We start from the raw sequence: 24724 nt of genomic DNA, 5'->3' as shown, positions 1-24724 counted from the left end.
CACCCTGCCTTTCTACCGGGCACCATATCCCAGAAGCTGGGCCTTCGCTTTCCGAGCAGAGCTACGAGAGAACCTCAGGGAATTGGCTGTGGTGACCGGTACCTACGGGGAGGCAGTGACAGTCGTCCCTGGCTTGCACAGTAGCTGTACAGGACTCACACCCTTCGGTGTTCCAGGCAGACACCTGGCTGGTCCGCCTCTCAGGATGGAGTGAGAGAGCCCTGATCTCTCTTCACATAGGCGCTGGTTAGACCAGCGTAGAGTAGTAACTACCCCCACTGCCTACAGCAAGGCCAGAATTCCGGTCCAGTGGGCCCCTGGCTGGGGAGGGGGTCAGGATACCACCTGTGAGAGTCCCCTGGCTGGAGAGAGGGACCGGAGATCCCGAGGTAGGGCATTGGAGGCATTGTCTGCTTGGCTGTTGACTGGGTTAAAGTAAGGAGGTGAGGAGGGCAGCTCGTCTTCCTCTCCCGAACTTGGCTGAACAAGGCTCTGGCGTAGCCAAGGAGGAAAGGGAGCTGGGAGTCTGGGACAGTGACAGCTCCCCATCCTGTTTCAGTTGCTTTGACCACTGAGTACTGGAGTCCTCCCAGGTGACACTCCCGGCCTCAGTGGAGCTTCTGCAGGGTGCTCTGGACACGCTGCTAGGATCCCCGTCTTGGCATTGTCCCCGGAGACCCCCACCAAGCAGATGGGTCTGGCTTCTTGTCCAGGAGAAAATGGCAATGCCCCTCAGTCTTCTGCACCATCTCTGGGCTTGTGCACGGACCCTGCAGGAGTGACATCACGCTGGCTGAGTCAGGGCCAGAGGTGTCGTCTGAAATCAGCCGGGGATGATGCTGGTCTCACTGACAAACGGCCTCGTATTGATCAGCATGATACTGAGTCATGGGACCACAGATGGGAATAATGGAAGAGACCCATTAGGTCACCATTAGCTCATTGCCCTGGGCCTGGTGCAGGCTGCCTGGCTGTGATGGCTTTTCTAGTGTGTTGTCCTGCATGCCTGGTGGCTGAGGCTTTCAGTGGGGCAGGGAATGAAGGTTTGCTGTTGGATGGATTGCGGCGGTTAGGAGCCACTCGATGGCATTACCTGCCTCTGAACTTCACTGTCCTGCCTCCAGCCTGTGCACGAGCCCCTTTTCCACAACATCAGTGCGGTGGTTAGGGTGGGGCATGCGTGATGCAGCTGCGCATCTGAGTCTTTGCTTGGTGGGGTAGTCGGCGGTTTAGGCTAAGATCTGAGAAAACTCTACGTGTCAGGGTCTGGGGGTGTCTGGATGAGAGCTGCCCATCTCTCTCCACACTTGCCTGCGGGGAAGCTCTCAGCAAAGCGGATGCATTGAGTTGTCGTTTCCAGATTCTCCGCCTTCTCCAACCCAGGAGATGAGTGTTTGGCAGACAATATCGTTCAGCGCCCGACAGCCCAGCTAAAGATGCTTTAAACCCCCCTGGGAATGCCGCTGGCACCATCTCTGCTGGGGCACTGATGTTTCTCACTTCTCCTCTGGGGAGTGGGAAACTAGCCCTGATTTCTGCAAAGCGGGCCCAGCAGGATTCCTCACTCAATGTCGTGTATCCGGTGCCCCGCCCGACACATGCAACCCCCTGCCCCGAAGAGCTGACCGTGGAAACGGCAGCTCCAGTGGCTTCACAGTGAATCTGTGCACGTTACACGAGCTAGCTTGGATTCAGCTAGTGAGGGTACCAACGACAGTGCAGAGAGCACAGCGCGGGCCGCCCAAGGCTGGCACAGACTCTGGGTACGTCCTGGGCTCACGCGCACGCTCTGGAGCCTGCGCTGTGCTATCTTTGCTGCTACTGTTACCTGCATTAGCTGGATTCAAGCCACGCCCTGTCTGTCGGCCTCTGAATAAGTAGCCTGGTTCTCAGCGGGGTTAGGTGTCCGTATGGGAGCCAATGGGTGTTTTGCCCCATTAAGCACGAGAACCAGGCGAATCACTCACAATGGATTGTGTAATCAGTGAATTCTGCTGTTGCTTCTGCCCCTGCCCTGCCTTCAGTCAAACTGCAGCAGGCTCCGATTTAGCTGAGGTTCATGTGGGCATGACCAATCTTCTCTCTTTGGCCACAGGGAGAGTTGTTGAAATGCAGGCCCTGATTCCTGTGCACCGGCGTTAACTCCTAGACCCCACGGGAGTTACTCCTGATTTACACCCCTGGAAGTGGGAAGAGACTCTGGGAATAGGGTTCCTTTTTCATTGGCTGCAATACACCGGCCGGGCACCCAAGGGCGTGTAAGTGGGTGTGGTGCCCGCAGCCACATGCACGTTGCGCACAGTGCATCCCAGAGGCAGGGGTGAGGAGGGGCAGCACTGGCTGCCCCACGGCCACTCCCTCATGAAGGAGGGGGTTGCGGGGCCAAACCTGAGCGATGCTCTGACCCCTGGGCATCAGGTCAGGGTGCCATTTGCTCAATTTTGGGCCCAAAAATCTGGGGGACACCCTTGCTGAGTGGGAGACCCTCTCTGGCTGGAATTCAGACCCGCAATAGACAGGGCTTTTGTCGATGCTGCTTCGCTGTGCGATTTCTTGAGCTACTGTTCAGAGCCAGGTTGAAATGACGCTGCTCTGCCAGATCCTTCGGCCTGGTCAATAAACAGCGCCCTTACGTCAATTCAAACAAAGAACAGGACCCTTTCTTTGCTCCCCAGTGGCTCCGCTGCACTTGTGATTTCAGCCAACAAAGTCCAGCACGTCCCCAGCGACTCCCTGCCCACCGCCGATCCCCAGCCGCAAGTTGCTTGGAGAGCTCAGGACGTGCTGTACCGGCCACAGTTCCTGAGCCACATCCGATTCGTTGATTTGGCCCGCCGCAGGGGTTCCAGTTTGGTCCACTGATAGAGCAGGGCTTTGTTTCTCTTATTCCCCAGGTTGAAAATCTTCCTTGGGCTTCACTTGGCTTCCCCGTTCAGCTGCTTCTTCATCTCTCCGCCTTTCTAAGCTAGTAAATAAAGTTCCTGTCGTTTTATTTATGTGAGCGAAGGCAGAGACCAATAAAAATGCCAGGCTCTCCTGACGGCTACCGAGGCAACGGTGTTTTTTCTTTGCTGCCATTCCAGAAGCGATCACTCCAGCACAAGGCGGCGTCCCCAACAGGTGACCAGTGGGAGTGCTTTAGAACCAACTCTTACATTTCAAAATTGATTTTTGGACGACTCTGCTCCCAGATTGAGACATCTCCAAGGGGCCTGAATTTTAGACAGTGCTGAGCACCTGTCTTGCAGAATTCTAGCCCCTTCGCGGGGGGTTTCGGGTTGTGCACCCGCAAAGGGAGAAGACCGAAATCACCGTCTAGCGAATACATCATAGCATTGCTGTAGGGCCCTGTGGATTTATTGCCTCTGCATTTCTTGGTACTAGTGAGGTCAGCTTTTATTTAGAGCAACTGGCTTTAGGCAGGGAAAAGGATTTCCTTTGGTCAATAAGTGGGGGTGTAACTTACTACAGATGTGATGCCTATCGTTAAGGTTGCCCACCACAGTTGATTACAAGACTATTTTCAGTGATTGTTAATTACCAACTTTAACCATTGGGGCTGAGATGTCCCATTCGGAGCGTCTGCTTCAGCGTGAAATGTTCTGGGGAAATTGCAGCAAAACCAGTTTAACTTTCTCAGAATGAAGTTAGGGAAAAGAATGTTGTTTTGCCCAGACAAACACCTGTCCAGGATGATCAGGTAATACTTAGTCCTGCCATGAGTGCAGGGGACTCTCGAGGTCACTTCCAGTTCTATGATTCTTACAATGATGAATTCTATGATTCTGTTTCACTGAGATGCTCTTGCACCTCCCGGCTTTGGAACAAGGCTGTGATATTTAGCAGTGGGGTGTCTCGCTGGAGTCAGGGATGTACCTTTTGCTGTCCCCATGAAAATCCACCTAAATTTGGCCCAATGCTGAAAAATATGTGTGTGCGTGTGTGTTTGTGTGTCTGTGCATGTGTTTGTGTGCCACGGTTAAAGGGTTGAGATTAATGTCACACAGCGCAGGGATTCAACATCTGTGTACATATATATTAAAATAAATATTAAATACACACTCCTGCCCTTTATTGGACAGAGCTTATCATGTAAGCTCCTCTCGCTTGCACCCGTGGAACTTCATTGTCTTCAAGGGGATTTCCCCTGATCACCACCAGGATCGGTGAGAAGAGAAGTAGGCCCCATAGCTTCTGGGAGTGCTGGTTGCTGTTGTCTAGGGAAAATGAATCAGGACTGCTCAGATAGACCTCGGTGCTGTCTAATGTTGTGTGTGGGTGTGAGCCAGTACCCTCTGCTGGCTGAACAGTGTAGTGACTAGAAGCCTGAGAAGAGGAGGTGGATGGAGTTTTCTTTGGAAGACGACTGCATTTCTGTAGCTCGAGACCCAGAGTTCTCGTCCCTCGTGGGATGTGTGTCTGTGTGCGTGACTTAGCTTTTGTCTCCGCTATCTGTGTGCATTGGAGGCCACAGCTTGGTGTGCTGCTTAGTCCTCCTGCGATCGTGTGAATTCATCAAGACCTCCATCTTGCAAGGGTATCCAGGTGAGTGGGTGATATGTTACATTCAGTGCATATGGAGCTCCCGGTGGGATCCCAGCTAAATGCCTCTTGTGTCAAGCGAGCCCAGTTGGATCCTGTCAATCTAGAATTTCCCTCTGAAATTTGGCCACAATTTGCAAAAGATTCTGGGTCCTCGTTCAGGATTTTACAGAGCCGGGGCCTGTTTACAGAATTACTCAGTGGTTTGCATTGTAAGTGTTGCAGGCGCCTCGTGATTTTCAGAATGGAGAGAGGTAAATAGTGGTGTCCCCCAGGGGTCTGTCCTGGGCCCAGTCCTGTTCAACATATTCATCAATGATCTGGAAAAAGAGGTAAACAGTGAGGTGGTAAATTTTGCCGATGATACAAAACTACTCAAGATTATGAAGTCCAAAGCAGACTGCGAAGAGCTACAAAGGGATCTCGCAAAACTGGGTGACTGGGCACCAATATGGCAGATGAAATTCAATGTTGATAAATGCAAAGAAATGCACATTGGAAAACATAATCCCAACTATACTTATAAAATGATGGGGTCTAAATTAGCTGTTACCACTCAAGAAAGAGATTTTGGAGTCATTGTGGATAGTTCTCTGAAGACATCCACTCAATGTGCAGTGGCAGTCAAAAAGGTGAACAGAATGTTGGGAATCATTAAGAAAGGGATAGATAATAAGACAGAAAATATCATATTGCCTCTATATAAATCCATGGTACGCTCACATCTTGAATACTGTGTGCAGATGTGGTCGCCCCATCTCAAAAGAAAAGATCTATTGGAATTGGAAAAGGTTCAGAAAAAGGCAACAAAAATGATTAGGGGTATGGAACGGCTCTGTATGAGGAGCGATTAATAAGATTGGAACTTTTCAGCTTGGAAAAGAGACGACTAAGGGGGGGATATGATTGAGGTCTATAAAATCATGACTGGTGTGGAGAAAGTAAATAAGGATGTGTTATTTACTCCTTCTCATAATACAAGAACTAGGGGACACCAAATGCAATTAATAGGCAGCAGTTATAAAACAAAAGGAAGTAATATCTTCACACAATGCACAGTCAAACTCCTTGCCAGAGGATGTTGTGAAGGCCAAGACTATAACAGGGTTCAAAAAAGAACTAGATAAGTTCACGGAGGATAGGTCCATCAATGGCTATTAGCCAGGATGGGCAGGGATGGTGTCCCTAGTCTCTGACCGAAGCTGGGAATGTGCGACAGGGGATGGATCACTTGATGATTCCCTGTTCTGTTCATTCCCTCTGGGGCACCTGGCGTTGGCCACTGATGAACCTGTGCTAGATGGACCTTTGGGTTGACCCTGTGTGGCCGCTCTGATGTTCTTATGGTTTCCATCCTGTGGACAGGGAAATAGCCACGATACCGGTGTGTGAGTGTGTGCTTTGTTCCCCCCCAAGAATTACAAAGTGGGTTTCATGCTGGTGAAGGGTCCTGGACTGGGCAGTCCCTGGAGACTGGAGTCTTTTTATCCACGGGACAGCCTGAGTGCAACTTCTCCCCTGTCATGTCACCTGCCAATGGGTCTCCCTCTTTTCCTGCAACCATAGCAACGGAGGGCAAGGAGAGCGCTCAAGAGTCCTCTAGGCCAGAGGTGGGCAAACTACGGCCCGCGGGCCACATCCGGCTTGCGGGACCGTCCTGCCCGTCCCCTGAGCTCCCGGCCGGGGACGCTAGCCCCCAGCCCCTCCCCTGCTGTCCCGCCCCCCTGCAGCCTCAGATCGCCGCACCACCCGCGCTCTGGTCCGCAGCTCCTGCCGGGCAGTGTGGGCAGCAGGGCTGCAAGCTCTTGCTGCTCTGAGCGGCATGGTAAGGGGGTGGGGAGCGGGGCCGGTTGGATAAGGGGCAGGGAGTCCCGGGGGGCAGTCAGGGGACAGGGAGTAGGGGGTGGAGGTTCTGGGAGGGGGCCGTCAGGGGATGAGGAATGGGGGGGGTTGGATAGGCGTAGGAGTCCTGGGGGCCTGTTGGGGAGGGGGTGTGGATAGGGGTTGGGGCAGTCAGGAGACAGGGAGCAGGGGGGGTTGGATAGGGGGCGGTCAGGGGATCTGAGGGGGGTGGGAAGTGGGAGGGGGCAGGGGCCAGGCTGTTTGGGGAGGCACAAGTCCAGGTTACACTGGAGGCATCTGTCCCTCCTCTGGCTCATGGAAACTTCCCTGGGGCTTATCCTGTCGTCTTGCTGTGTCCCTGGGGTTTAGCCGGGTCGTACCTGGTTAGTGTTAATTCTTTGTATTACAGTAACCGGTAGAGGCCCCAGCTCAGATCTAAGCCACATTGTGCTGGGTGCAACATACACACCTAGGGAGAGGCAGCCCTTGCCCTGGGGACCTTACAGTCTAACCAGACAAGAGAAACAGAGGGCAGGAGGAGAAACTGAGGCCAAGGTCACTGAGTGGCAGAGCCAGGACAAGGATCCCAACTGCCTTGACTCCCAGCCCCGTGCCCTGTCCCCTGGATCACACTGCTCTAACTTGACACCTTGATATCTATCTTCTTCTGGCTCCGGGGGTCTCCCTCGGGGTCGGTCTTGGGCAGGGTCCTGGATAAAGCTCCCCCTTAGCGTCCTGGGTTGTGTGCTCCTTGCTTACCCCTTGGGAGCTGCATCTTTGTGGATGGATCTGAGGAATCAACTAAGAATTTCCCTATCCATCCAGGATCTCTCTCCCATTTCCCTCCCGCCATCACCCTGGGCAGCCTCAACTGCTCTCCGATAGGTGGTGACGAATTGGCGCTGTGATTCAGTTCCAACCCGGCCTTGTCTGTTTACTTCATCTGCAATTCAGAGCTGTAAAACAGTCCTGTCGGCCTCTCAGCCGAGCCGGCGAAGGGCGGGGGAGCCCTCTGTCATCTCCGTCCATCATTGCCAGCTCCCTCGATCGCTGGCTCCCATATGTCCGGCAGAGTCTGCTGTGAGTGATGGGGCGCGGCGCAGGCTCGGCTCGGGGCTGGCGGAGTTAAATATTTCAGCGCCTGACACCTGACAGGTGTGATAAATTGCAGCGCGCCACACGCTGCTGGCGTGACAAACGGGCTGCTTCCCTCCTTAGGCTCCGGGAAAACTTTTTAATTATTTCCCAGCGCTTTGCAAATGAGAGTTTCTCAATCAGCCGCACAGATGCCCAATGAGGTTTCACTTATTTATTTATCGTTTACAGGCCTTTGGGGTCGGGTTCTTTTAACCCTTGCTGTGGCCTGTTGAAGTCAACAGAAAGTCTTCTGTCGATTTCCCAGGGCTTTGGGGTGACCCCCTAAATGCAGATGGGACACGAACTTTTCCTAAAGTTGCTGCTGCTCTTGGGAAAGTCCCTTTGCAGCCCCAATGGCGTGAGATGTACTCGTTGTAACTGGGTTATAAAATGAGGTAGAGATGCCTATTGTGGTGGTTTTCAACGCGGACTATGTCTACGATTTCCAAAGGGGTCCGCACCTCCAGTCAAAATATTTTTGGGGTCCGCAAATGAAAAAAGGCTGAAAGCCGCTGGCCTATTGCAAAGCATCTAAATGTGCTATGCGCAGATTATCCCCTAATGCAAAGCATTAAAAAAAGCACCAAGGAAAGTTAATGAGCCTGAATATTCACCCAGACTCTCGTATGTGGCTGATCCATTAAATGCCAATAGTAAGTTTGGGACTATACTTTATGATCCTCATTTATTCCCCTAATAACTTAAGGCCCTGATTTGGGTTTGGCCCAAGCCTGTACCAACAAGGAGCAAAGACCCAACCCTGACTCAGTTGACAATCTTAAAAAGAAGAACAGGAGTACTTGTGGCACCTTAGAGACTAACAAATTTATTAGAGCATAAGCTTTCGTGGACTACAGCCCACTTCTTCATATGCATCCGAAGAAGTGGGCTGTAGTCCACGAAAGCTTATGCTCTAATAAATTTGTTAGTCTCTAAGGTGCCACAAGTACTCCTGTTCTTCTTTTTGCGGATACAGACTAACACGGCTGTTACTCTGAAACTTGACAATCTTAGGTGCTCCTCGTGCACATGGGCACCTGCCCCTGGTTCCACAACCTCCCTAGGCAGTTTATTCCAGTGTTTAACCACCCTGATAGTTAGGAACTTTTTCCTAATGTCCAACCTAGACCTCCCTTGCTGCAGTTTAAACCCATTGTTTCTGGTTCTATCCTTAGAGGCTAAGGTGAACAAGTTTTCTCCCTCCTCCTTATGACCCCCTTTTAGATACCTGAAAACTGCTATCATGTCCCCTCTCAGTCTTCTCTTTTCCAAACTGGTTCATATTATTTCTTTAAATCAGATCGAAGACAACGCCGGGGCAAACCGACCCCTCCCCCACCCCAGTTCGTATACATCGAACTAACGAAATTAACACACGTTTCGGGGTGGGGCAGGAACAACCCTATGAGAATTATTTTTTTACCTCGATGAGCCATGCACGCTGTTCTGGCCACCAGCTACCGAGTCTCAGCCAGAAGCGGGTCCCCACCCAGAGGCGTGAGCGTGGGAAATCCCACCCAGAAAAATGGTGGCGACAAAGTAGCGGTGCCAATCTCTGACAGTAGTTTTCTCTTTCTTTTTTTAAAGGAAATCCCAGTTCTACCCCGCCAGGGTCAAGTGCAGCGTGTGGAGGAATCCCGAGGAATTTGATGAGAAATCGGGGACACCCTTGGGAATTCAGACCGGTGGAAAGGTAAGAGGTTGTTTAGTCACAGCCCCATTTGTTTCGCTTTGAGCATCACTGCCAGACGGCGCATCCAGGAGCTCGGAATCTAGCCTGCCGTGCCCCCCACCTCCAGGCCTCTCCTCCTGATGCCGACTGCCAAGGAGGCAGGTGCTGCCTCGTTATTTATTTGGAGCTTTTAGACCGTGCTTTTGCCACTTGTTTAGTTATTTAGCTTCTTGGGAAGAGACATCCAGCTTCAGCTGGGCGACACATGAAAGCGCAGATCTCTGAGTGCTCACGGAAGGGGGTTCTGTGGAAAGGTTTCCTGCCAGCACGACTTGGGCTCCATTCTTGGATAAGCAGCGTCAACATTTGTTCTTGAGCTGAGCAGGGTCAGCATTTCTTTGGGAGACTCTCCAGGAAAGCAGAGTGGTTCTGGTGATTCCAAACAAGCAGGTCTCTCAGTCAGTCCCGAACCAGTGCAAGGGACGCTGCACCATCTTTGATGATGGCTTTTGCTGGCTGAATATCACCTCTAGCCTTGGTAGGTGGGTTCCATCTACTGCTCTGGCCGGTGTCCAGCACACAAGCAATTGCCTTCTGCCTCCTTGGCACAGTCTGTTGTGGGGAGCGGTTGGCCCTTCTCTCCCTAGATAAAATTGTCTCCTCTCAGCTTTGCGATCCAAGACTGAGCTGTCGTGTCACCATGTGCAGATGTTGTGTAGTGACACAGGGACATGTTGTCACAAGTTAGACAGCGGTAAAATGAAGTGGCCCCAGGAGTATCTTGGGACTGTTCTGACTAACGCAGGGGGAACTCCTTGACCTGAATTTGGAACCCCATCAGAAGCAGTGAGGTCATTAAAAGTTCTGGGCTGCTGCGTTTAAAAAATATGTATCTGTCCCTAGATTGCAGGGCAGGATGACTTTCAAATTGGAATCACCATTGTTTGCATAACACAGGGGAGTCGATTGCAACTGGGAAAGCCGGGGTGTAAATGCAGAGCATTAGAGTGGCTCCACGTTTACATTAGCATGGCTCCCTTGCTGCCGGCGGAGTCACTCCGGATTTACACCAGTGTGGCTCCGTTGCTGCCGGCGGCGTCATTCTGGATTTACACCAGCCTGGCTCCCTTGCTGCCGGTGGAGTCACTGCGGATTTACACCAGCCTGGCTCCCTTGCTGCCGGTGGAGTCACTCCGGATTTACACCAGCCTGGCTCCTTTGCTGCCAGCGGAGTCACTCCGGATTTACACCAGTGTCACCAAAAGTAGAGTTTGACCTTTATTTCATCCCATTTGTCCAGGTGCCACCTTTTCCTCCTCTTTCTGCCGCCTCGTTTTCCTGGCGGGCTGGCCTGCTTCCCTTTCTGATTCAGTGCATGCTGGCCTGATGGCTGGATTGCTTGTTGCTCCCTTTATTTGCAGGGCATCTCCAGTGGAGTACGTTGCTAATAATAGCAATTACCGGTACACATTGGCTACAAGGTACGGCGGTGGTAATGGGATCCGGGGGGACGAAATTAAAGCGATATAATATGCTAAGATAAATTAGTGTTGTAAAATTAGCCATGGGTCTAGTCAGGGACCTGACAAATGTGTCACAGCTTTGTTACAAGCGCTGAGCTCTGCTCAATTGGATTAGTGGCCCGGAGCAAGGCAGACAGGAACGAGGGAAAAGAGTTTATTAAGGGTCTCCTTACACACATGCTAATGGTTAAATGCTGCTTGTTTCTCTCCTTGGCTTTGCTGAATGATCCGTCCCCTGGCGCTCGCTGGCGTTAAGCAGTGGAGGAGTACGAATCCGGCTCTGTCACGTTGCTCTTAGAATCGTCCAAGCCAGGCAGCAGGGAAAGAGGGGCTTGGGTTAGTGGTGGTTCTGAGCGGTGGTGCTTCTGGCTCTCCGTCTGGGGTGCCCTTGGGCCAGCACATCTTGATCTGTTTTGATCCTATCCCTTTCCTGGTGGGGTCATACAGTGTCAAAGCACCGAGCCAGCCCTGGTTGTGGAGTGATCCCCTCCAAGGTGGTATCATTGCCAGGGCCCACATCAGCAATGGACACGTTCCATCTGGGCCTTTCTGTTAATCCCTGCTGGGCTGGTATTTTCCTAGCCTGTTGGCCGGATGCTCATTTAGCGGGAGAAGCGGGATGCGTGCAGAACACGTATGCCAACCAGAGAGACGGGGGTCCAATCCTGCCAGGAGCAGAGCACCTCCCGCAAAGGGTGCTGAGTATTGTCAGTTTCTGTTGAGGTCAACAGGCCGCATTCGACCAACTCCTGGCCTTGGCGCTGCCCAGTAGCTTGCAAGAGCAGGGTCTGAAAGCTCCAATCCCGCCAGGTGTTGGGGGCTTTATCCGTTATTTCTCACGTGGATTGTGGCAGTGCAGAATCAGGCCACGTCGTGCAAGGTGCCGGACAGACATAAAGCAAGAGACAGTCCCTGCCCCAAAGAGCTTGCAATGTAAATAGACAAAGGATGGAGGGGAGGGGTCTGCCGCACGAGCAGAGGGACCACTGTGTGATGGGGGCAAATGGCATGTGAGTTCCGCATTTGTTTTGTGATTGAAATCCTCTCCGTGGGGTTCCGCTAGCTGGGAATTGGCTGGGTGGGAGGCGGGGCGCAGGTGAGGGTTGAGGCGAGCAGCCAATCAGCACAGAGGATGGAACGTTCAGGGTGCAACGTCGGGAATGACATCAGCAGCGTCCGATAGTCCTGGCTTGACCTGCTCCCGGGCTGGTTCCTCCCTCCCAAAGGCCACGTGGCTGGGGGAGAGGGGATGCCACGTGGGTCTTACTGCCCTCAAGAAGCGTGTTCTCCCCTGCACAGTTCTGGGTCTGGGGGGTTCTAAGGAGGGGGAGGGATGTCCCCATTTTCCCCCTTGGGGGCCCCCGCAGCACCAGCAGGACCTCTCACCATGGTCAAGGGAAATTGAGAGCACGCAGCAGCTGCCCGGAGCAGGCCAGGCCTGTGTCCTAGAGCTGGCAGGACTCAGACATTTACTTGTCCAAAGACACGGGCCGGTCCCCCGCTCTCTGAGGAGGAGGCCGTAGTACTTTGGTAGCTCGTGGCACTGCAGCCGGTTCCAATGGAATTGGCTTGCCGGTGACTAATTAGACAGTGAACAAGATGGACTCAGCTGGTGGGAGGCATAAAATCCCCACTGGTGAGCGATGAATGGCTGGCCAGAGCCTTTTGCAGATTTGTAAATGCAGGCTAATTGCGTGTTTAATGGCAGGCACATTCCACAGGATCTTGGAGGTGGGGGCTGGTGGAGGAATGATTTAGGTCTGGCTTAATAAGGCATGTGATCTGGCCCATAAATATTAAAAAAAAAAATTATATTACCCAGTGCTCTGGAACAAGGGAGGCTGGCAGAGTGCCGCGGCTGCAAGCCGATCTGCCGATAAGGCCACGTTGAGCTGTCCAAGCCAAACAGCAATAGGTCAAGGAAAGGAGGGAGCAGCAAATCCATCTGTCTGGGGATCGTTTGTTTCATTACCTGGAATGAATTTTGCACGGGGCTGGTCCCAATTACATGTGCTTCCACCTCTCCTGCATCTGCGTGTGTGCGAGAGAGGAGCTTCTGTATGAATTGTGATAAACGGCACCCCACATTAGCCCTGTCGCACTCTTTTGGGAAGATGCCTGGCTGGCAGGAGGACCAGTCCCCACAGTCTTCCCCCCCTCTGCTATGCACACTGCAGTTCAGTTTGCCTGTGTTGGAGCCCACCGGGAGCTGCCAGATCCTGAAGGGCGAGGTGCAAATGAAATGGCGTCTCAGGGAGTGGTCCTCTTGGAAAGGATCTTCATTCCCCTGGAAGGCAGCAGCAACCTGGAATTACATGTTGCATCCGCATCAATACCAAGGGGTCAGCAACACTTGAATGACCCACTTACCGGGGGGGAGAAGAACAGAGGAGGGAGGGTAATTAACCACTGGAGCAATTAACCAAGGAGCGTGGAGGATTCTCCATCACTGACCATTTGGTAAATCAAGGTTGGATGTTTTTCTAAAAGATCTGCTCTGGGAATTAGTGTGGGGCAGGTCTCTGGCCTGGGCTCTACAGGGGGTCAGACTCGCTGATCACAATGGTCCCTTCTGGCCTTGGAACCTATGAATAACCTTGTAGTGGTCACGATGCTACACACCATTGGCCACTCAGGACTTCACAGCCACAACAGGCACTGTCTCTGGGTACTTACATTGCCCTCAGCACCACTGTATCTGAGTGCCTCATGGTCATGATACGTTCTAGCCTCTCTAACCGCTCCAGGGAGGTACGATATTCACCCCATTTTACAGGGGGGGAACTGAGCCATGGGGTCAATTAAGTGATATGTCCAAGGTCACACAGGAAGGCAGTGGCTGAGCCAAGAATTGAACCCAGGTGTCCTAGGCTAGCCCCCTCACCCCTGGACCACACTTCCTTGCACCAACCTTTGAATGGACAAATGAGCCAGTGGACAAAGTTATCATCTAATTTCTCTCCAGGGTCTTAAATGCTTTTCCTAGCAATCTCCATGGGGCAGGAGTTGTTCATTCGAGCCCGCCGTCAGACGGGTTTCAAGGGCTTGATGATCTGCATGCCTTGTCCCATGCTTTACTACGCTGCACTGCGCTGGATGCAGCACGCTCTGGGTACAGACCTTCCCACCCAAACCCAGTTGCCCCCCTGGGGGTTAGAACCAGCGCCGGGAGGGTAAAACAGCCGGCAGCTTGGAGCCACGCTGGGAAATCCGCTCAGTCGGGTTCCTCAGTGTGCCTGCAATTGTATGTGTGAGGGTTTTTTTTTTTTCCGGGGGGCAGTGAGGGACGGTGGAGAGGCTAGAAGCCTGAAAGGGGTTAGTTCAGTTCCGGGCCTGCTTTGCGGGAAATTGCTGAAGTCCTCACTTGGGTCGAGTAATAGAGACCAGTGTAAGGGCACTGAGCCCATGTTTCTGCAGGGGACTGGGATGCAGGAGCCGAAGAAGAATCTCTCTCTCCTGTCCTGTCTCCTGTTTGGGGGTTGGGGTGGCTTATGCTCTGTTGTTTTCCTTGCCCCCTAGCTGGTTGTTTGCCTCATTCAGCCTCGGTAGCACATCACACGGCATCATCCCAGGGCGTGTTTGACTTGGGGCTGTTGTCCATATGCTGCTGTTCTGCTTTGCAGGCTGTGTGACGTTGCGCGGCTTTGAATGGCCGGTGCTGTCTGTTCTCACTTGCAGATGGCACATGGGAAGGGGGGAAGATAGGAGGTTGTTTGCACTTGTCTGGTTTCGTGGTTAGCGACCAGCTCGGGTGGCTTGTTTGATGGGTTTCATCTCTATTGGTGGCGTGTTAATTTTCATGCCTGAGTTGTGTGTTTCTCCCCATGTCGCACACCATTCCTGAGCCCCTGGGGAGATGCGTCTCTTCCCTGATGGTGTTTTTAATGCTCATGCAGAACATTCCAAACATCCTTCGCTCTCCGTTCGTTTGGGTTTTGTCCCTCTCCAGGGAGTTGTTAGCTGTTGCCCATGTTTTCCATTGACGAGTGGGCGAGACTGGAAGCGAATGCATTCTTGATAAAACCACGTATGGGCTTTAGACGGGCTATGAAATTTCACAAGAGTATTTATATTCATAAGTAACGTTCGGGATTTCAGTGCGGATGCCAGAACAGGGACAGAACTTCGATATGGGACTCTCTAGCTTTATGCATGATGGGCATTCGTTGGTGCCCTTATCCTGAGATAGAGAGAGAGTGTGTGTGGGTGTGTGTGTGTGCGCGCGCACAGCCAGAAGGATAGCAGCAAGATGACACTAAATACTTCTGGCTATAAAGGAGAAGACGAAAGAAAGCAAGGTCGGATGCACGGCTTGGTGTGTTCATATGGATAGTCCGCAGCCTAGATTGCTTTCATAGCTCATGGGTTTTTCCTAGCAGTAGGTATGTCTCAGCACTTCAGACAAACCATTCCTCTTGTCCAATACACGCTAAAGAGATGACTGTATTTCTTACTGGTATTGGTAGTTTGAAAATTGATCGGGGAATGTCTGTGAGCAATAGCCACGGTGTAACACACGTCCCTGGAGAAGGCTGAGACCTGCCGCGCGACAGAGCCCGTACTGACGATGCTGGTTCTCCTAGTGCAAACAGCATTTTTCTGGTAAAAGCAGCATCCTTCAGTGAGAGTGTCATTCTACCATGTCTGGCAAAGAGCAGTCCAGGCCACTGCAAGCATGTGCCAACCTGGGGCCAGGCTGTTTCCCGACGGCCGCCATGCTCTGGCTACACGCACCAGAGCCTCTCTTGCTGTCCGTTCCGGACTCCCTCTCTTCCCCCTCGCTTTCTCTCCTTCCCAACAGCCAGGTCCTCCCATTGACTTGGATCGAACTCTCCAGTCGGGATGGCGATCGATCGGGGAGCGCTCTCTTCTGGCCCCACTCCACATCTGGATGCCATCCCCCATGATCCTCCTCTCCCATTCCTAGCTCCTGCAACTGGGGACAGCACATGCTCTCAGTGCAGTCGCTGCATGTTCCTCCCCCTGCATGGGTTGGGGAACGGCTGATGGATGCACGAAGCAGTGGATGGATCAGACCTGGCACGTTCCCTCTGCATTGGTGGCATTCATGGAGCTCTCACTGGGTTTGGCTCTGCAAGGGTTTGCACCGCTCCCTCCTCCCCCCCCATGCGGTGCAGGGTCCCCAGTCTTGCCCCCTCCCCTAGTAGCAGCATTGCACTGCTCTGTGCTTTGGGCAGAGCCCTTTGCAGTCGTAGAGGGAAGGGAGGAGAAGGGGGACGGGGTTTGCCCCTTACTGCTTTTATTGACAGGGACAGGTGAATCCATAGGCCTGTGCCTATGGACCCAGCTTCTGTGATTACACCGGAATCCCTGCTCCCACTAAAAGAAAGTTTCTAGCCCACAATGGTTGCAAAGAAACCTTGAAAATGTGTCTTGAATGTAACCAATGGAGGGGCGTCTGCCTGAGTCTGCACAGAGCCTGCGACAGTAGGTTGGACATGGGAGTTGCCCCAGATGTGTCAATTAGTTGCAAGCTCCAAGGCCCACTTCTCTGGGGAGCCCCTGCCAGCACCCTCCTGGTAGAGGATTTAGTGTGTGGCAGAGGAGGTAGGCGCACTGGGTCCCACACGTGCAGCAGATAAACTGTGATTGTTGGGGTACATACTAGGGAGCCACCCTGCTTCTCCTCCAGCCTCTCTGGATCACAGGGGGACCCATGTTACTCCCAAGGAGGCAGAGTCTCCCTCTGCTTCTCCGGTTGGGTAAGGGCCTCTCGAAGTGGGGGCAGGAGCAGAGGAAGGGGGGCCCGCATCATGGTGCCGATGGGACCCTGGATTTCTTAACCCATCCCTGGATTGTGTGTGTTTTGCAGCCCGGTGCAGGGAGGGTGATACAGGGTGGCAGGGAGGGAGCCTGGAATGTCACTAGTGCATCTCAGCAACTTGTGTCTTCGTTACTGTCTGGCTCTGGGAAGCTTCTGCCGCGGCCCCATGGCTCCAGTGCAATCACAGCACACGCCAGCCACTCGGCGCTCGTTAGGGTCCCTAACGAAGGTGGCTAAGAGGCTGCTCTCCTGTAAGATCACACACCAGCGTGGCTCCTTTTCTTCCTAGACGGTCACACTTACACAAAAAGAGAGGGGAGGGGCGCATGCCGGCACTGCGCAATTTATGGACTGGAGATTTATACGCCACGGGGATGCTGTATTTTTTCTCTACAGTGACACTTTATTGCCACAAATTACTAAACAGGCAAGGTTACGTGAGTGACAGCAGGCTCGGCGGTAAAATATAGGCGCAAATGGAGGCAGGAGAGAGTACCCAGGGGAGAGGGGCTTGAGATGGAAATGGAGACAAGGCGGGGAGGGAGAGGAGGAAGGAGGTAGGTGGGCCCATGTGGAGGAGAAAAGGTTTGTGTAGTAATGTCCTGTGTAGGTGAGGCCCTAGAAAAAAAAATCACCCACTCCTACCCCCACCCACCCATACACCTGTGCATTTCTAGTAGCATGGAATGACGTGGGGGGGGGGGGGGGGTCATGGTTAAAGCACTGGGGTGGAACTCACGAGACATGGGTTCAATTCCCAGCTCAGCCTCCCTGCGTGAATCTAGGCAAGTCTTCCCTGTGCCTTGGTTCACCATCTGCACAATGGGGGAAAACCCCTTCTCCCCTCTCCCGCCATGGTGCCAAGCCGATGCAATCGGATAGGGATTGGGAGGTACTCAGATGAAGCAGCAGCGAGCACTCAGGAAGCAGACAAACAGGTAGGCAGCTGTGCTTCTTGGGCTGAGGTTTTTCTCTCTCTGTCTTCAATGCTATCGTAGTGCTAAAGCAACATCCGTATCAGGGAGCATGACGCTGGGGTGGTGGGAGCTCTTTGGTTTTAATCCCAGCTCTGCCCTCGAGTGGCTGAATGCTGGGCAAATCACTTCGCCTCTCTCTGCCTCTATTGCCTCTTGGATTCTGCTGTAGCTGTGGACTTAGGCAGGCTCTCTCCACTGCGTGATGCATTTCCCATGTTAGCACATCTCCTCAGCAACAAAGGAGCTGAATGCTGCGCTCGGGGGAGCCAAGCCACATGGGCAAAAGGGCTTCAGAAAACGCGAGTTAATTTTCCTTCTAAAGCTCCCTCGGAACTCATAACTTACATGGTGTAGACGGGCCCGAAGGCCTCCGCGTTTGGTGCCGGACAGGCAAATAGCGAATGACAAAAGGCCTTTCCCCAAAGGCCTTGGATAAAACAAGAAATGGTCTGAATCGTCACCTGAGACAGGAATTGAACCTGAATCGCTTGCTTTTTTTGGGGGTGCCTCTGAGCCCGGCAGCAGAGATGCAAATGGACTGTCCAATGGGTTCACCCCCAGCCTGGCTGGTACCGGGGAGCAGCTGGAATGGCACAAGAAAGCTTGCTCCTGACAGAGTATTTCCTGCTCCATTGTTAAGGCCTGGTGCGTGCAGGTGAACACACACACACACACACACACACACACACACACACCCACCCACCCCCCGGCACCAGTTTCATGAAAGGGACGAATCCAGACCCATTCACTTCAACAGATGCGACTTTGTGTGTGGATGTGTAATGCCGACAGACCCCAGTTGTCGGCGGGCGGGATCGAACCTGGGACTTCTGAAGCTAATGCATGAGCCTCTACTGCATGAGTGAAAAGCCGCACGGCCCTTAGCCAAGGCTGCCACAGACTTTCATCTCTAAGTGGTCTTGGTGCCATTAGAGGGGACAGAGCACCACACCCCGGAGGAGTGTGGGTTACAGATGCACCTAAATTGATTTAAAGCTGGCTTATATCAGTTGAATTTGTGTTGATAAATTTACACAAGCACCAGCAAACCGCTAGAACTGATGGAAGTGTGTCCCCAAGGAGTTTGCCCTAGGTTAGCTAAATCGGTTTGATTCCCTCTGGGGCAATGTTTGTGTGGACAAGGCGGAAGACTGAGTCTAAATGTTACATCTCCACTGGGTGAGGCGCTGCTCTGAGCTTTCGGAAGGCCTCCCGTTCTGCTCATAACAAAACCTGCCATAGGGGAAGCCGAGAAATACCCAGACTCTGGGTGCCACCGACGGAACAGTCCCTAACTTGAATGAATCATCCATAGCCTGGCACCCATTCCTTGCTTCCATCATGCACCCAGTTTGCCCTCGTTGGTCAGCCTTCACCGCGATCCTGCCCCCTTCCCGGGGAAGGGGGTGGGGCAGCGGAGGTGCTGATAAGGCCAGAGGAGTGCCAGGATGCTGCAGGAGAGCTGATGTGCATGACTATGTACTGTCAGGATCCCTTTCCCTGGCTCTAAGGAGCTGTAAACCCGATGGCTTAATCCACTGTGGGACTGTCTGAAGGGTCCGAAGTGCGCCTTCCCTGGCAGGAGTTTTAATGACTGGCATGCCGGGCAGTGCAGAGAGAGGAGGTTCACTCCCTTCACGCTAAGATCTGATTTGTGTTTCTCAACCCGATGCTTTTCAGCTCGTGGCTTGGTGTTGGGCCGGGTCCGATTGCAATTCTCCGGAGAAGAGGTGAAAAGCTGGGCATGTTTAGTCTAGAGAAGAGAAGACTGAGGGGGGAACCTGAGAACAGTCTTCCAATATGTTAAGGGCTGTTATACACAGGACAGTAATCAGCTGTTCTCCTGGTCCACTGAAGGTAGGACAAGAAGGAATCGGCTTAGTTTGCAGCCAGGGACATGTAGGTTAGATATCAGGAAAAACTTTCTAACTCCAAGGAGAGTTAAGCTATGGAATAGGCGACCTAGGGGGATTGTGGGATCCCCATCACAGAGTTTTTTAGGAGCAGGTTGGACAAACACTTGTGAGGGATGGTCTAGGTTTATTTGGTCCTGTCTCAGCGCAGGGGCCTGGACTAGACTAAGGGCTCTCAACCTTTCCAGAATACTGTCCCCCTTTCAGGAGTCTCCGTTGTCTTGCGTACCCCCAAGTTACACCTCACTTAAAAACGACTTGCTTCCACAAACAGACATACAAATACGAAAGTGTCACAGCCGCACTGGTACTGAAAAAGTGCTGACTTTCTCATTTCTACCATATAATCATAAAATAAATGGATTGGAATATAAATATTGTACTTGCATTTCAGTGTATAGTCTACAGAGCAGTATAAACAAGTCATTGTCTGTATGAAATTTTAGTTGGTACTGACTTCGCTGGTGCTTTTAACGTAGCCTGTTGTAAAACTGGGCAACTAGCTAGATGAGTTGATGTATCCCCTGGAAGACCCCTGCACACCCCCAGGGCTACACGTGCCCCTGGTTGAGAACCACTGGACTAGACGCCTTTCGAGGTCCCTCCCAGCCCCACATTTCTCTGATTCTAAAATCAATCTTGTTAAAGATTTCCTCAAGGAAGCGCTGAAAGTCATTCCTCCAAGTGGACCATTTCAGTGATTGGCCAGAACAATAATAAATACTCCATTCAGCAGACTTTGCTGAGGAAAGAGTGACTAAATGCTGAGTCGGGAGGCTGAGGAGTTTGGCCCAGTGCTAACAGTCCAGGCGGTTGTCAATAAAGCTCAATGCTGTTCACTCTGAATCTAGCCTCTCTTGGACACCAGTTGTGCACAAACCCGTCCTGTGGCCCTAGGGACAGACCAGGTCCTCAGAAGTGTTGGTTCACATGCTGTTTGCGTTGATGGCTAGCTGTTTGGGATTGGTTAGCTGAGCCTCATGGTGCTTGTATCTGCTCCCTGCCTGCCTGGTTGAAATATTTCAGACAGGCCTGCAATCGAAAGCAACTACCGCACTGTCTGGTCTGAAAGTTGGGACCGATAGCGATTCATGCAATGCTTAGAATTCAGGAGCGTTTTCACAACTGTTCAGTAGCCAGCATGAATAACGTGAACCCACGAGTCTCGGCGAATCTCACACGGCTTGTAAGTCTGCAAGAATATTCCTAAATCAGGGTCTTTTTAAAGAAACTAACCAGAAAGAAACTTTTTAAAGAACTTTACTAATAATTTTTCAAGAAAAATGACACTTTCCCCCTACTTTGGAATTTGTCTGGCAGTCACTTCACTAACTCTGAAGCAGTGCCTTGGATACCCTGGTGCTTAGACACTGCAGCGAGGCGTGCCAGAGATAATCGCTCAGTTAGACAGGGCGCCAGCATGGGCTTCACTCAGTCTCTCCATGAATTACATGGACACTGAAGTCTGTCGCCCAGGTGATGCCGTAATGTCAATGTTCTCCGGTGGTGGTAAATGGCTTGTATGCCAGGACGGCAGGGAACACAGGCTGAGCTGTATGGCCAAGGGCCGGTCATTGGTAGGATTCTGCCCCACGACAGAGGCATACGCCAGCAGGGAGCAAAGCGGTAGCCGCTGAGTGCAGGAGCCGTTCAGCATGCATGGTGATTGGCCGGGTGATCTGGAGTACAAACCACTTCTCCCGCAGCCTGGCTCCATACGGTGATGACAGCGTTTGGAAGAAGCAGTATGTGCAGGCTTGGCCACACCTCCCAGCTGGCCGGATACATCAGGCAGAGGCCGCTGTGCGCTGGCAGGTGCATTTGCTGGGCCCCCGACTAGCGCTCACAAGAGCACTATAAGCATTCGCCGCACAGGTTTGCCAAGGGTGGGGGGCAGGAATGGGAGGAAGAGATGCAGCTGTGGCCTCCCCCATGAACCCGTGCAAGGCAAATGAAACTCTTCTCTGTGGATGTACCAGCCACTCGTTACATTTGCTACGGTAGCGCCTAGAGACCCCGACTGAGATCAGGGCCCCTGTTGGGTCAGGGACTGTGCAGAACCCAACTGAGATCAAACCCCCAGTGTGTCGGATGCTGCGCAGACCCAGACCGGGGTCCCATTGTGCCAGGCACAGCACAGACATGCAGGAAAAGACAGTCCCTGCCCCAGAACTTAGTCTAAGTAGCTAGGACAGGCAGCGGGGGTGGGACCCTGGGCTTCTTTCGTGGCACAGAGGTTTAGTCTGTGCACCTGGGAAAAGTTCCCTCTGTGCTTTCCCAAGCGGGGAATTAAATGACCCTTCCCTTAGGCCATGAGCCGTCGTCTTGGGGCTCTTCATCAGCTGATGAATTCGACGTAATAAAATAAATACCAAGAGAAAATGTAATTGGCTCTCGTTTATTACCCAGTTCTGCCTAGCAGCCCCCAATTACACAAAAGCAATTAGTGAAAGTTCTCCATTAATAGTCTCTCCAAGCCACCCAATGGGTGTGTTCCATCAAACCTTCTGGCTCGTGTAATTTACCTTTCTGGAGCTAATTTCTGGCTGGGGATGCGCAGTGTGGACTGTAAACAAGTGGATAGGGTTGGCAGGGGTGTGACGGGGGGGAAAGGGGTTACCGCGCCGAAGAACCTGGTGAAGCAATGGTCTGTCTGTCCTTGGAGGGAAACGTACACCCAATACAACAGGTGTTGCTATTGTAAGCTCTTCCCTGACTCACTCCACCTCCCCGCCCATGTGCACAGCAGCTGGTGGTGGTGTATCGGACTCACCCCCTTGTTATCTCTGCTTTGCCGCTGTGCCTAATTCTATGCCGCCCTCTGCGTGGCATTCCCAGGGCCTCAGACCTCTGCCCATTCCACACTCAGGACCTGCCACAAGGCATCGCGTGGCATCCAGATGTCTCCCCCGCCCTGCCGTTGTTCAGCTAGGGGAGTGCCCAGGCTGAGTGCCCAGCCGTGTGCCGGGGCGATATGTGGCAAGGGGGTGAGCGTATCCCAGAGGTGGAACTGAGTCTGAACGGGCCACCCTGGGGATGGCTAAGCCTCCAGGCTACGGGGCACGATGGGCGTCAAACCCTGACTTATTCATTGCCCCTGGGATGCAGTCAAGTCCCCGCATCACAGATCTCTCTGCCCTGCCTCCAACCCACGCAGATTGTCGGGTAGCTCCCGCCTCGGTGCACTAAAGCCAATTACAAGAGCATGCACTGGTTCTCTCTGTGCAGGCAGACGTCAGGTTTTCATGGGAATGCCGAGGAATCTGGGTGCTTGGAAGGACTCGAAGCTGCAGCAGCTTCTCAGGGAGGGCCAGAGGCTAATGGCTCATAGCATCTCTCTGAAGCGCTAATTGACGGAGCTGGGAACCAGCTGTCACGTTGCAAGGGACAGAAGTCTGGATCTTATATTGGTGTTGTCACAAAAAACAACGTGCAGGTTAATCCACAGGGACGGCTCATCTCTGTCTCTCAGCCCCTAATCCATGTTTACAACAGCGGAGGAGCAACGACAATGATTATGGAAATGGTTTGCATGTAAGAGTCGAAATGTGATCCTGCTGTGTAGTAATTGAAGGCCGGAGGTACCCAGGCCTGTGAATGGGAGTGTGATGCGTGTGTGTCGCCGAGGGTCTGGAATGGCAGGAGACAATGCGAGGAGAGGAGAGACGGGGAGCGAGCGTGTGTGAATGGAAGTGTGTGGTGTGTGCACGGGAGGATGGGGGGCACAAGACAGGGTGGGGATGGTTAGTGTGTGTGAATGAGTGTGTGAGTGGGGCAGTGTGTGAACTGAGCCGCGTGGTGTGTGAATGGGTCCAGTTAGTAGATTTTAAAGCCGGAAGGCACCATTGTGATAATCGAGTCTGACTCTCTGTGTAACACAGGCCCTGCTGCAGCCAGCCCATATCTGGTGGTTGAACTAGAGCAGGCTTTCCAGAAAAACGTCCAATCTTAATTTATGCATCACGAGCAAAGAGGATTTGAACCTTTCCACCCCCGAATATCTTCTTGGAGCTTTGGAAGAGTTGGGTCCACGTTGGGGTCTCCCGTTTTCCTGCTGCTATCCCATCACAGACTCCTCTCGCTTGGCCTGGTTCTGATCTCAGGAAATCCAGAGCTGCCAGCATGAGTTTGCAGTGGTGTAACTGCCCCCCAATCTCTGACCCTTGGGGTGACCGCTGAGGGCCTCGTTCCGATCTCACCTAGATCAATGACTCAGCTAGAGTTACTCCTCCCCATGCGAGCGGGATCTGATTCAGTCCCTGCATCGGGAAGCTAAAAACAGAGCCCCTTCCCTGTACTGCACCTCCCAGGGCCAGCTAGTGCACTCGCTGCATGTGGAGCAGGCCCCGAGGCAGGAGGCTTTGAGCCTAATTTTGGGTCCCAAACGCCTTTGATTTTCCTAGGGCTCCATTCTGCAAGCTCAGGGCAAGGGTGCACATTGAAGTCCATGGGGTTTCTGTGTGTGAAAAGGTGGGTAGAATACAGTCCCTCGTGTGGGAAAGAACAAAGGCCTCATATAAAAGACTATCCCAGAGGCTTCAGCAAGATAAAAACCTGAAGCGCATCCCTCTTCGATTCCAACCTGTGCGGTACAAGGGAGGGGTGAGGCAATGCCACCTTGCCTGCCTGGCATCAGGAACCTGAATTTCTTCATTCAAGCTGGCCTTTGATCCCATGTAAGCAACTCAGCGGGAACACTGGTGGCTTCTACCTGCGCCAGGATGCATGAGCTCTCCTCCTCGTGCATCCCCGACCCCTCTCTGCGCCACTCGTGTTCTTTCACCCACTCTTTTGCGGTTGCTCCTTCTCTCACTCGCCCTTCGCATTGCCTCTCTCTCTCTGATGTGGTATGGACTCTCTGCGTGACAGGAAGCGCCCAGAGGCTGCACTCAGGGGCTTGCTAGGCCCTGTGAAAGCACCACGCAAGAGAGGCCCTCTGCCCCAGAGACCCTACGTTCTAATGAAGCCAAAGTGCAACGAGTGGCTGTAACCAGGGGAGGCAGGGAGGACGGAGGGAGTGCCAACGAGTACATGTGTTTTTCACAGGCCAAATAAAGAGGACCAACTTCAGCAGCCCATCCTGCCCCACTTTCTGGCTGTAATCTGCTGCCGGTTTCCCACAAGTGTCATAGAAGAAGTGGGTGAGATTGGAAGGAGATAGATAACTCTGTGTGCAAGGAGCAGCACGGGTGAGAGCCGTGGATAAATGGGCGATGGAGACTGGCAGAGCAGAAGAGAGGGCATGGGGCTGATGTGATAAGAGAGAAGAGTGGAACGGGAGGGAGGAGCTTTCCTGAGACGTGTCTTGGAGGTCGGGACCAGAAGCTTGTTCT

The 24724-nt window shown here is 52.7% G+C and overlaps 1 protein-coding gene across 3 annotated transcripts in view; it reads left to right on the top strand.

Annotated features, from left to right (window-relative positions):
- Positions 1–24724, top strand: part of CNTFR (ciliary neurotrophic factor receptor) — a 443800-nt gene that overhangs the window by 83242 nt on the left and 335834 nt on the right. For all 3 annotated transcript variants that reach the window (XM_054033199.1, XM_054033201.1, XM_054033200.1), the window contains exon 2: positions 9109–9214. The gene's annotated coding sequence lies outside the window, so the exon portion shown is untranslated. The remainder of the gene's footprint in view (positions 1–9108; positions 9215–24724) is intronic.

This window comes from Malaclemys terrapin, chromosome 6 (assembly GCF_027887155.1).
Source record: "Malaclemys terrapin pileata isolate rMalTer1 chromosome 6, rMalTer1.hap1, whole genome shotgun sequence".
Classification (NCBI taxonomy): domain Eukaryota; kingdom Metazoa; phylum Chordata; order Testudines; family Emydidae; genus Malaclemys; species Malaclemys terrapin.
The sequence above is the reverse complement of the archived record's forward strand: the minus strand, read 5'-3'. Positions and strand labels throughout refer to the sequence as shown.